Source organism: Zea mays, chromosome 10, assembly GCF_902167145.1.
Source record: "Zea mays cultivar B73 chromosome 10, Zm-B73-REFERENCE-NAM-5.0, whole genome shotgun sequence".
Lineage (NCBI taxonomy): Eukaryota > Viridiplantae > Streptophyta > Magnoliopsida > Poales > Poaceae > Zea > Zea mays.
The window spans coordinates 54,721,528-54,729,226 of record NC_050105.1 but is presented as its reverse complement, the minus strand read 5'-3'; the positions used below and the strand labels follow the sequence as shown (position 1 = coordinate 54,729,226).

Sequence of the window (7,699 nt, the reverse complement as noted above, 5' to 3'; positions counted from 1 at the left end):
AGAGGGTGAGATGTGTTATTTGGAGCTATTGCTAGTTGTGTTGAGTTGTTTCCCTCCTTCTGGAGGAACTAGCTTTGATTTTATCTTTTTTGCTAATCTTATGCTCTGAATTGGTTTTTTATGCTCTGATAAAGCCTTTTGTGCTTCAATGAGATTTTGGCCTCTGGCTAGTGGTGTTGAACCCTGCTTTTGCCTTTTATTAAGGGCTAGCCTTTTCTTGCTCGGTCGTGTTGAGCCATTGCCCATTTCTTTGGGGACCAAGTTTTGCTAACTCTAAATGACTTGTCTGTCTTTTATCTGGCTTATGGTCATTTGAGTGAGTTTCTCTTCTTCTTCCTCTTTCTGTTTACATATGCTCAAATGGTGGTGTTGAGAATGCACTCATCAAGGGGGAGATTGTGAACACAAGGTTGACTTGTCCCTTGTGATTCGGATTGATGATGAGTGATTGTCAACGGGTAGCACTCTAGGGTAGTCAGTGGACTGACCAGAGTGTGAGATTATGCTTGTACAACCATGTTGGTCGACTTGTGGTGTGCAGGTGTGGAGCACATGAATGATGGTCGACAGCTGAGGTGAAGGTCATGCGGGCTCGTGCTGATGGACTGGTAGAGGTGAACGGCGAGTGCTGGGTCTTTACTGATGGATCAGAGCAGCCAGGAGACCAACCGCGGTGGCTGACACTCGGGACACGCACTTGCGTGAGGACGCGGTGGAGTGGACCGTGTCGCCAGCGTGGTCGAGGACTAGCGGGACACGCGTCTGATCGTGGAGGACATGCATGAGCTGCGGTGCTCATGGCTGGTTTGGTGGTTTGGGCCTCAAAACCACCCAGCGCTACAGATGGTGGGTTTTGCTGAGTTTGGGCCTCAAAACTCAACGGTGGCGGTTCCGGAGGGAACCAGTGGCGGCACGCGACATGATCGCAGAGGGTGCGTCAAGGCGAAGCAACTCCATGTGAAGGACGTGGCTGTTGGATCGAAAACCTAGGAGTTGGTCTACTTCGCCCCCGGTGGAGTGGATAGGCTCTATGTAAATAGGGGTCGATTAGGAAGTGAGACTTTTTCTCTATAAATAGAGGGGAGGGATGGTTAGTGTAACATCTCTTGGCTGCCATTTGCTTTGAGCACTAATTCTATAGCTCCTAGTTTTCTCTCTAGGTAGACACCAGTTGAGCCCAGCGTTTCGCAGCGATTTTGTACTTCGACTGTGTTCTTGATTTTCAAGTTTAATCAGAGGAAGGGTCACCAGTCCGGCCCAAAGGGCTCTTTGGCTTCAAATCTTAGTTTGTACCCTTGCTGGAATTTCTGAAGTTTTATAGTCTTGGTTTCTCCATTTCCCGATCTTGTGTTGTTGGTGAAAAACATTTGATTTCCTTGAGAGGATTTGGTTTGGGGATTGATTGGTGGCGAGTTGCACTCTTTGGAACACTACAGACACCTAGTTGTTGCATATTTTGGTCGCGATTTGAGAAAACTCAGTTTGAACTCGTTCTAGAAAACCCCAACAAAACCCCAATTTCTGGCTGTATTTTAAATCTGCGGGTGATTCACAAGTCCGATTGAGCTCAAAACTTGGGGAGATCTTGGAAACATATTTTCTTAGGTGTGTGTAAAGTTTCATCTCAATCGGAGTTCATTTGTTTCAGTTTTAAATTCAAGAACATAATTTCATACTACTAAAAACAACACTTGTTGACGATACTGTATTGGACCGTTTTGGACTTTTTGGTGTCCGATTTGCATTCCATTTATTTTGCTAGTCTCATGTGAGTATTATAAATGTTTTGTAATCATGAGATCACTCGTTCGCTGATGTGTTCATGGTTCGAGCACTTGCTTCATCTCAATTGAAGTGAAGAGTTCATTTTTAGTGTTTGGAAGCAAAAACTGATTGTCTCCCATTCACCCCCCCCCCCCTCTGGTTGCCTTACCGGTCCTACAATGCCCACCACAGGTGAAGAGCAGGTGGCCCCGGAGGAGGACAACTATGACGAATTCGACGAGGTCTAGGTGTCGTCTCCCAGTCAGCTTGATGGCGCCAAGGAATAATAATCTTAGTTATTTTATTTATTATTAGCTATATTGTAAGATATTTTGTGACGGAACCTCCCAAGGTATTAGGCCCACCTACAGTTGTCCTTGTCCTGAGGACCTTGGACAACCCTGTAGATGCACATAATCACTCAACAAGTTTGGTATTGTATCTTCATCATTTCGCCCAAGAGCGCTTCACCCGTCACACAGATATTACATCACATCAGAGGAAAGAATAAGCGAAAGCAAATTACCATAACTTAATTTACATTCATTCAATATATAGACAGAGAGTAGTGTTATTAATACAATACCAGGTACTAAGAGTGCATAAGTAGTATTATTATTACAGACCTAGGAGGCAAAGCACCCTCCCGCACAAAAGTTTATTGTTTTCAAAGTGGGAGGTCAACATCCTCCTGTGACTTACTTCACTACTGGGGCTCATCCTTGGGAATCACCTTCGAACAAAAATAGCAAAAGTCTGTTGTTTCCTCACCTACAACAACATGGGTTCGAAAACCCTAAGTCTTTTTATCTTAAGGATCATGCCTAAATCATATCATGCATTCAAAAGGGGAAAAATGTTAAAACCCTAGAACAACCCTAATTAGGTCATTTAAGTAGAGAGGAAGAAATTGGTAAAAAGATCATGAAAAACATGGAATCATGGCTTGGTCCAATTATAAAAGTTGAAATACACTAACTGTCACACCCGGACTTTAAGGGACAAAGTCGGGTGCATCTCATATATGCGCCAGAGAAGACAACACATATAATAACAGAGTGCATAGAGATAAATGTCATAAATATCATAAATGTACTTATTACATAGCGGAAGTCTTACAGAAATAAATGATAAAATAAAGCGAACTATATATTATTCCCTGGCGCCACAAAGCTGACTGGGATATGACACCTAGATCAAGTCGAAAGCCTCAGAGTTAGGCGGCTCCTCTTCGACCACCTGTTCTCCTGTGGGGGTGTGAGACAGTAAGGGTGAGCTCACACATGTTCATCGCTCAACAAGTTGTGGGGAATAATGTGCATGAACTCACCAAAGGTGGGAGTTCATGTGGAGTGTAAGGCAAATCAATGTAATAAAGGCTGAAGCTGAGCATTGCTTTTATAAGTTGGTCACAATTTTATTAGCAGTTACTAAGTGTAAGTAGATACCAAACCATAGTAATAATAAGTAAAAGTAATAATAAAAATAATCCCAATGCGATGCAAATGACAAATTAAGTTTAAGTTCCATAAATTAATCATGTGAGTATCCGAGCCGCTCATGACCGTGAGCACGACTAGTATACCAGTTTTACACTCTGCAGAGGACATCTTTACCCACAAATCGTGTTACCCATTTGCCACAGAGTTGATCAGACCCCATACACCTCTACCAAGGAAGCGAGGTAAGGTACCACTACGAGGCCTTTACAAAGTTCCACTAGCTTCAGAAAACCCGCTACAGTTTATAGGAAGCTCCAGTGCAGGAATCCCTCGTCTGACCGCCGTCGCAGCAAAATCAACCCAAGGACCTCCCTACACTGACCACTCCCCTACTTCCCTTGCCCCTTTTGGGTAAGGTAGTCATCCACTAGCTTTCCTAGTTAATCAGCCAAGGGCGTCCCATTAAACGCTTGTGGTAGCACTGTTTTCCCGGGTGGTTCTCCATGTTCCCATTAACATAATGATCTTATCATGAATAGTAAATAATAAACAGATAATAAAAAAGTTTAACAATGAGTGATGGATATCTCTATACCCAAAGCCACATAAAGCAATATCATGTACTACCCAAAAATTTAGTAGTAAAACCAGTGGTGAAACAACGTATAAAGATAGTCAAAATCTAGGGTAACCTATTGGGTCCTATCAAAATTAACCTATGAAGATCATTATGATTAATAAGAACATTACTGGGTAAAAAGGAAGTGATCAAGGACACAACTTGTCTGGCACTTGAGATTCCAGGTACCAACTTGCTCTTCAGATTCTCGTGGCCTCACTGCTAAACGTAGCAATACAATCAAACATGGTATAGGCAAAATTAACATCACATCAAACATAAGAATAAAATGTATAATAATAATCTATGTATCGTAACGAGATCGTAGGAACAAGAATCGCTAAATTCGGAGTTACGGTTAAGAAATTATGAATTTCTGAAGTTATTAAGCACCTAGAATAGATTAATTTAAATGAACAATTTTGATTCAAGTTTCATGGTTAAACAGTGTTACTAGTTGAGAGACAATACTAATACAAAGTTATTGCAACTAGAATGGGTTAAAAAGGAGCTAATATGAATTTTCTACGAATTATACAAGTTCTGGAATTATTTTGGCACTAGAAATCAATTTCCTAAATCATTTTTCCTATTTTATCAGACTTCAGAACTGCGCGCACAATAACCAGAGAGTTCAGGGTTCTATTTATAAGTTTACAGGACTTGTCTGTAATTATATTACATATCCTATGGACTGCAGGTTGATATGACAAAAGGGCAGGGGCTCTTTAGAAAAGCTGCAGCCGCGAAGGGGTATCCTTCACACCAAGCCACCTGATCAAAAACGGACGACCCAGATTAGATCTTGGCATTAATGAATCAATACGTGACTATGGTCGTTAGATCCGAAATCTACGGCTCCGATCTAACGATTTGAAGGGATACGCCAGATTCGATCCAGGCCATTCCCCGCACGATCTACGGTCAACGTTTAATGAAGCACGGTCACATCACGTCCGTTGAATCCGATCTCGATGCCATACAACCACTGGAACTAACCGGTACCCCAGTCTAATCCTAGCCGCACAAATCCCGTCCAACGCACCACCATTCTTCTTCCCACACCCGATAGTGATGCCAGCGGCGCAAACGCCCAGGGAGATGGCGCCATGGTTGAAGCAACCCCGGCCGATGCTATGGACGATTCTGCGGGAGTCGGGCGCTACAACCATGGTAAAGAAACCAGATTTACTTACAGTGGTGAAGCAGAGGCTCTCAACGGGACTCCAGCGACAAGGCCGTGGAGGCGACCGGACGACGATAGCGCGCGGGTCCCGCCGAGGTACTGGCCTTGGGTCACGGCGAATACCGGCGTCCATGATATTCACCAGTGGAGAGGGAGATCTCACATCGGATGGTCGATCCCGCGCTAAAGTCTTTGTTAGACGCAGTCCTCTCCCCAATCGCTCAGAGGACGAACAGCCAGGCTCGGCTTTGGTCCGAGCTTCCGGCGGCAATGGTGAAATAGGCTGCGGGGACAACTTTCTTCCTTTCTTGTCCACTCTCTCTCGGCTCGCACAGCTCAACGATAGTAGATGAGGGGACGAGGGAGCCGATCGATGCGTATAAATACAAGGGAAGCTAAGAACCAATCCTAACAACCCGCCTAATGACTCCGGTTCATTTTGGCGAAGCACGAAATTCAGATCTCAACAACCGGCGGTGGACGGAAGAAGCAGACGCTGGTGACTCGACCCCACACGCCAATGCCGAGTATGAGGTGGGGAGACCGAGCAGTGGGGTCCACGCGCAGTGGACGGGAGTCCGCGCGGTGGCCGGTTTCGCTCAGAGAAGCCCCACGGTGAACGCGCACGCGGCTAGCGTCATGGTCTGGTGGAGATGATGGATCCGACAAACGGGCCCCACCAGTCAGCAGCTTCAATAGCACGGTGAACCGGTGTATAGCTGATCATATGGACACGCCTGGCAGTGACTAGCTGAGATGATGCATATTAGGGAGGAGGCGGCTGACGCATCGGGCCCACAAGTTATTGGGGCAGAGTCATGGCGCGGCTGAGCAGGTTTGGGCTGCGTAGGGGGGTTAGTTGGGCCAGTTTGGGAATATAGGCCCAGACGCCCAATAGACTTTTTTCTATTTATTTATTTCTGTATTCATTTTCTTCCCTATTTTCTTTATTTCTTCTTGATTCAAACTCAAATTTAGTTTGGAATTTACACTCAAAGTTTGAGTTCAACTTTTAAATGCACAGCCGAATCTCCAAGCATGAGTGCAGGGTTTATTTAGTTCTTTTATTTATTTTCCATTTCAAGTTTTAATTCAATTCACATCGAGTTGAAGCTTTAAGTCAATTCAAATTCACCATCAAAACCCCAACATGAATGCAAGACATGATTTTATTTATTTATTTATTATCTTACTTATTTAAGTAGATGTTTTCAAACATGAAATTTATACACACAAATTCTAGTTATTGTAAGAAAATAATTCCTAGTGTATAACTTTTATTGAGAGATGCTTTATCTTACATCCTTTAGTGATCACTTACACGTATAGTTACAAAAAGGGATAACTTAATTCGTCTAGTAGTATTTTTATTAGGGAAGAATTTGAGGAGGAGCAACTTCAAGATAAGAAAAGTTTTTTTTAAAAAAGGGTATTTTAACTCAAGACCTCTAGAGAATTTCATAAATCCTTAACATAAGGTTTTGGGTGCTACAAATTCTACCCCCTTAACAGAAATCTCGTCCTCGAGATTTGTAAGAAAAGGGTGTATAGCCATGTCATCTCATAACATAAGCACAAACAAAATCTCAACATGATGCATAATTGTAAGGCCCAAAATCTGTATAAAAAAATAATAATAACAAAATAAATATATGAAGAAATAAACTAGTAAATTCAGATATCTCAAATTGCACTTGAGTTTTGAAACTTGAGAACTGAATTTTGAAACCAAGAATTATTCTAGAATTTAGAAGTGGAGAAAGAAAAGAAAATGTGTATGCAAATTATAAAAGGAAAGAATATTATGTGCAACATGATTCTCTTAAATTGAGGAGGATTTACCACAGAGAAAAATTGAATTTTGAACTTTGAATTTCAAACTCAAAGAAAAAGAAAAAAACAGAAAATATAACATAAAAGAAAAAAAAGAAAGGAGATACCTGCGCATGGGCAGGATCCTCACACCTTCGGCCCACTTCGCCTGCACCCGCGCACGGCCTTCTCACCCGCGCCAGCCCACTCTACGCTCTTCCCTTTTCTTTTTCGTTTGTGGCGCTTACATGTGGGCTCCACTCGTCATATTCACCCGGACGTCTTCGTGGTCATCTGCACGCCGAGTTGCCACTGGCATGTAGCCCCCGCAGATCGGGCTTCTCCTCTCATTTCGGGTCACTTACCTGTGGGCCACCATGTCAGGCCCATCTCCCACACGAGCTCCAACTGAGCTCCGCTGGTTTGTCGCCCGCGGGTGCGCCGCGCAAATCGCCGCGCCGCTCGGAGATCCACCCTATTCCCTAACGAACTCCATGCGTCCTCCGCTTCCCGGGTCTCCAGCTTATTCCGTAGCCGCTGTCACCTTCAATCCCGCGCATGGCGGAACTACTCCCTGGATTCGAGCCGATCCGAACCCGTGTGTCCGTTGGCTGTCCGCCGCTGCGCGATATCCGCCGCCAGACTGGGGCATCCTCAGCCGGAGCTCTCGGGGTCGGACTCTGCAGTCAGGTATAAATGTCGAGCCGTGCGCCCTTCCTGCTGCCCACCATGTGCCGTTTCGTATCCGTCGAGAGCGCACAGAGAAAGCAAGGAGTGTCGCCGCCGCGGTCAACCTCCGCTGGCAACACCGCTCTGCCGATGATTTAGCCTCGGCGAGCTGTCCGGTCAGGTCGCCTGCGTAAGTGGAACTTCTGA

The 7,699-nt window shown here is 44.4% G+C and overlaps 1 pseudogene across 1 annotated transcript; it reads right to left on the bottom strand.

The window, feature by feature from the left end:
• Positions 1-4,467: 4,467 nt before the first annotated feature.
• On the bottom strand, positions 4,468-5,325 carry LOC100382266 (uncharacterized; annotated as a pseudogene). The gene is made up of 2 exons (NR_157315.1): positions 5,022-5,325; positions 4,468-4,599 (listed from the first exon to the last, which is right to left on the bottom strand). The product of NR_157315.1 is annotated as an uncharacterized protein (transcript).
• Positions 5,326-7,699: the final 2,374 nt, after the last annotated feature.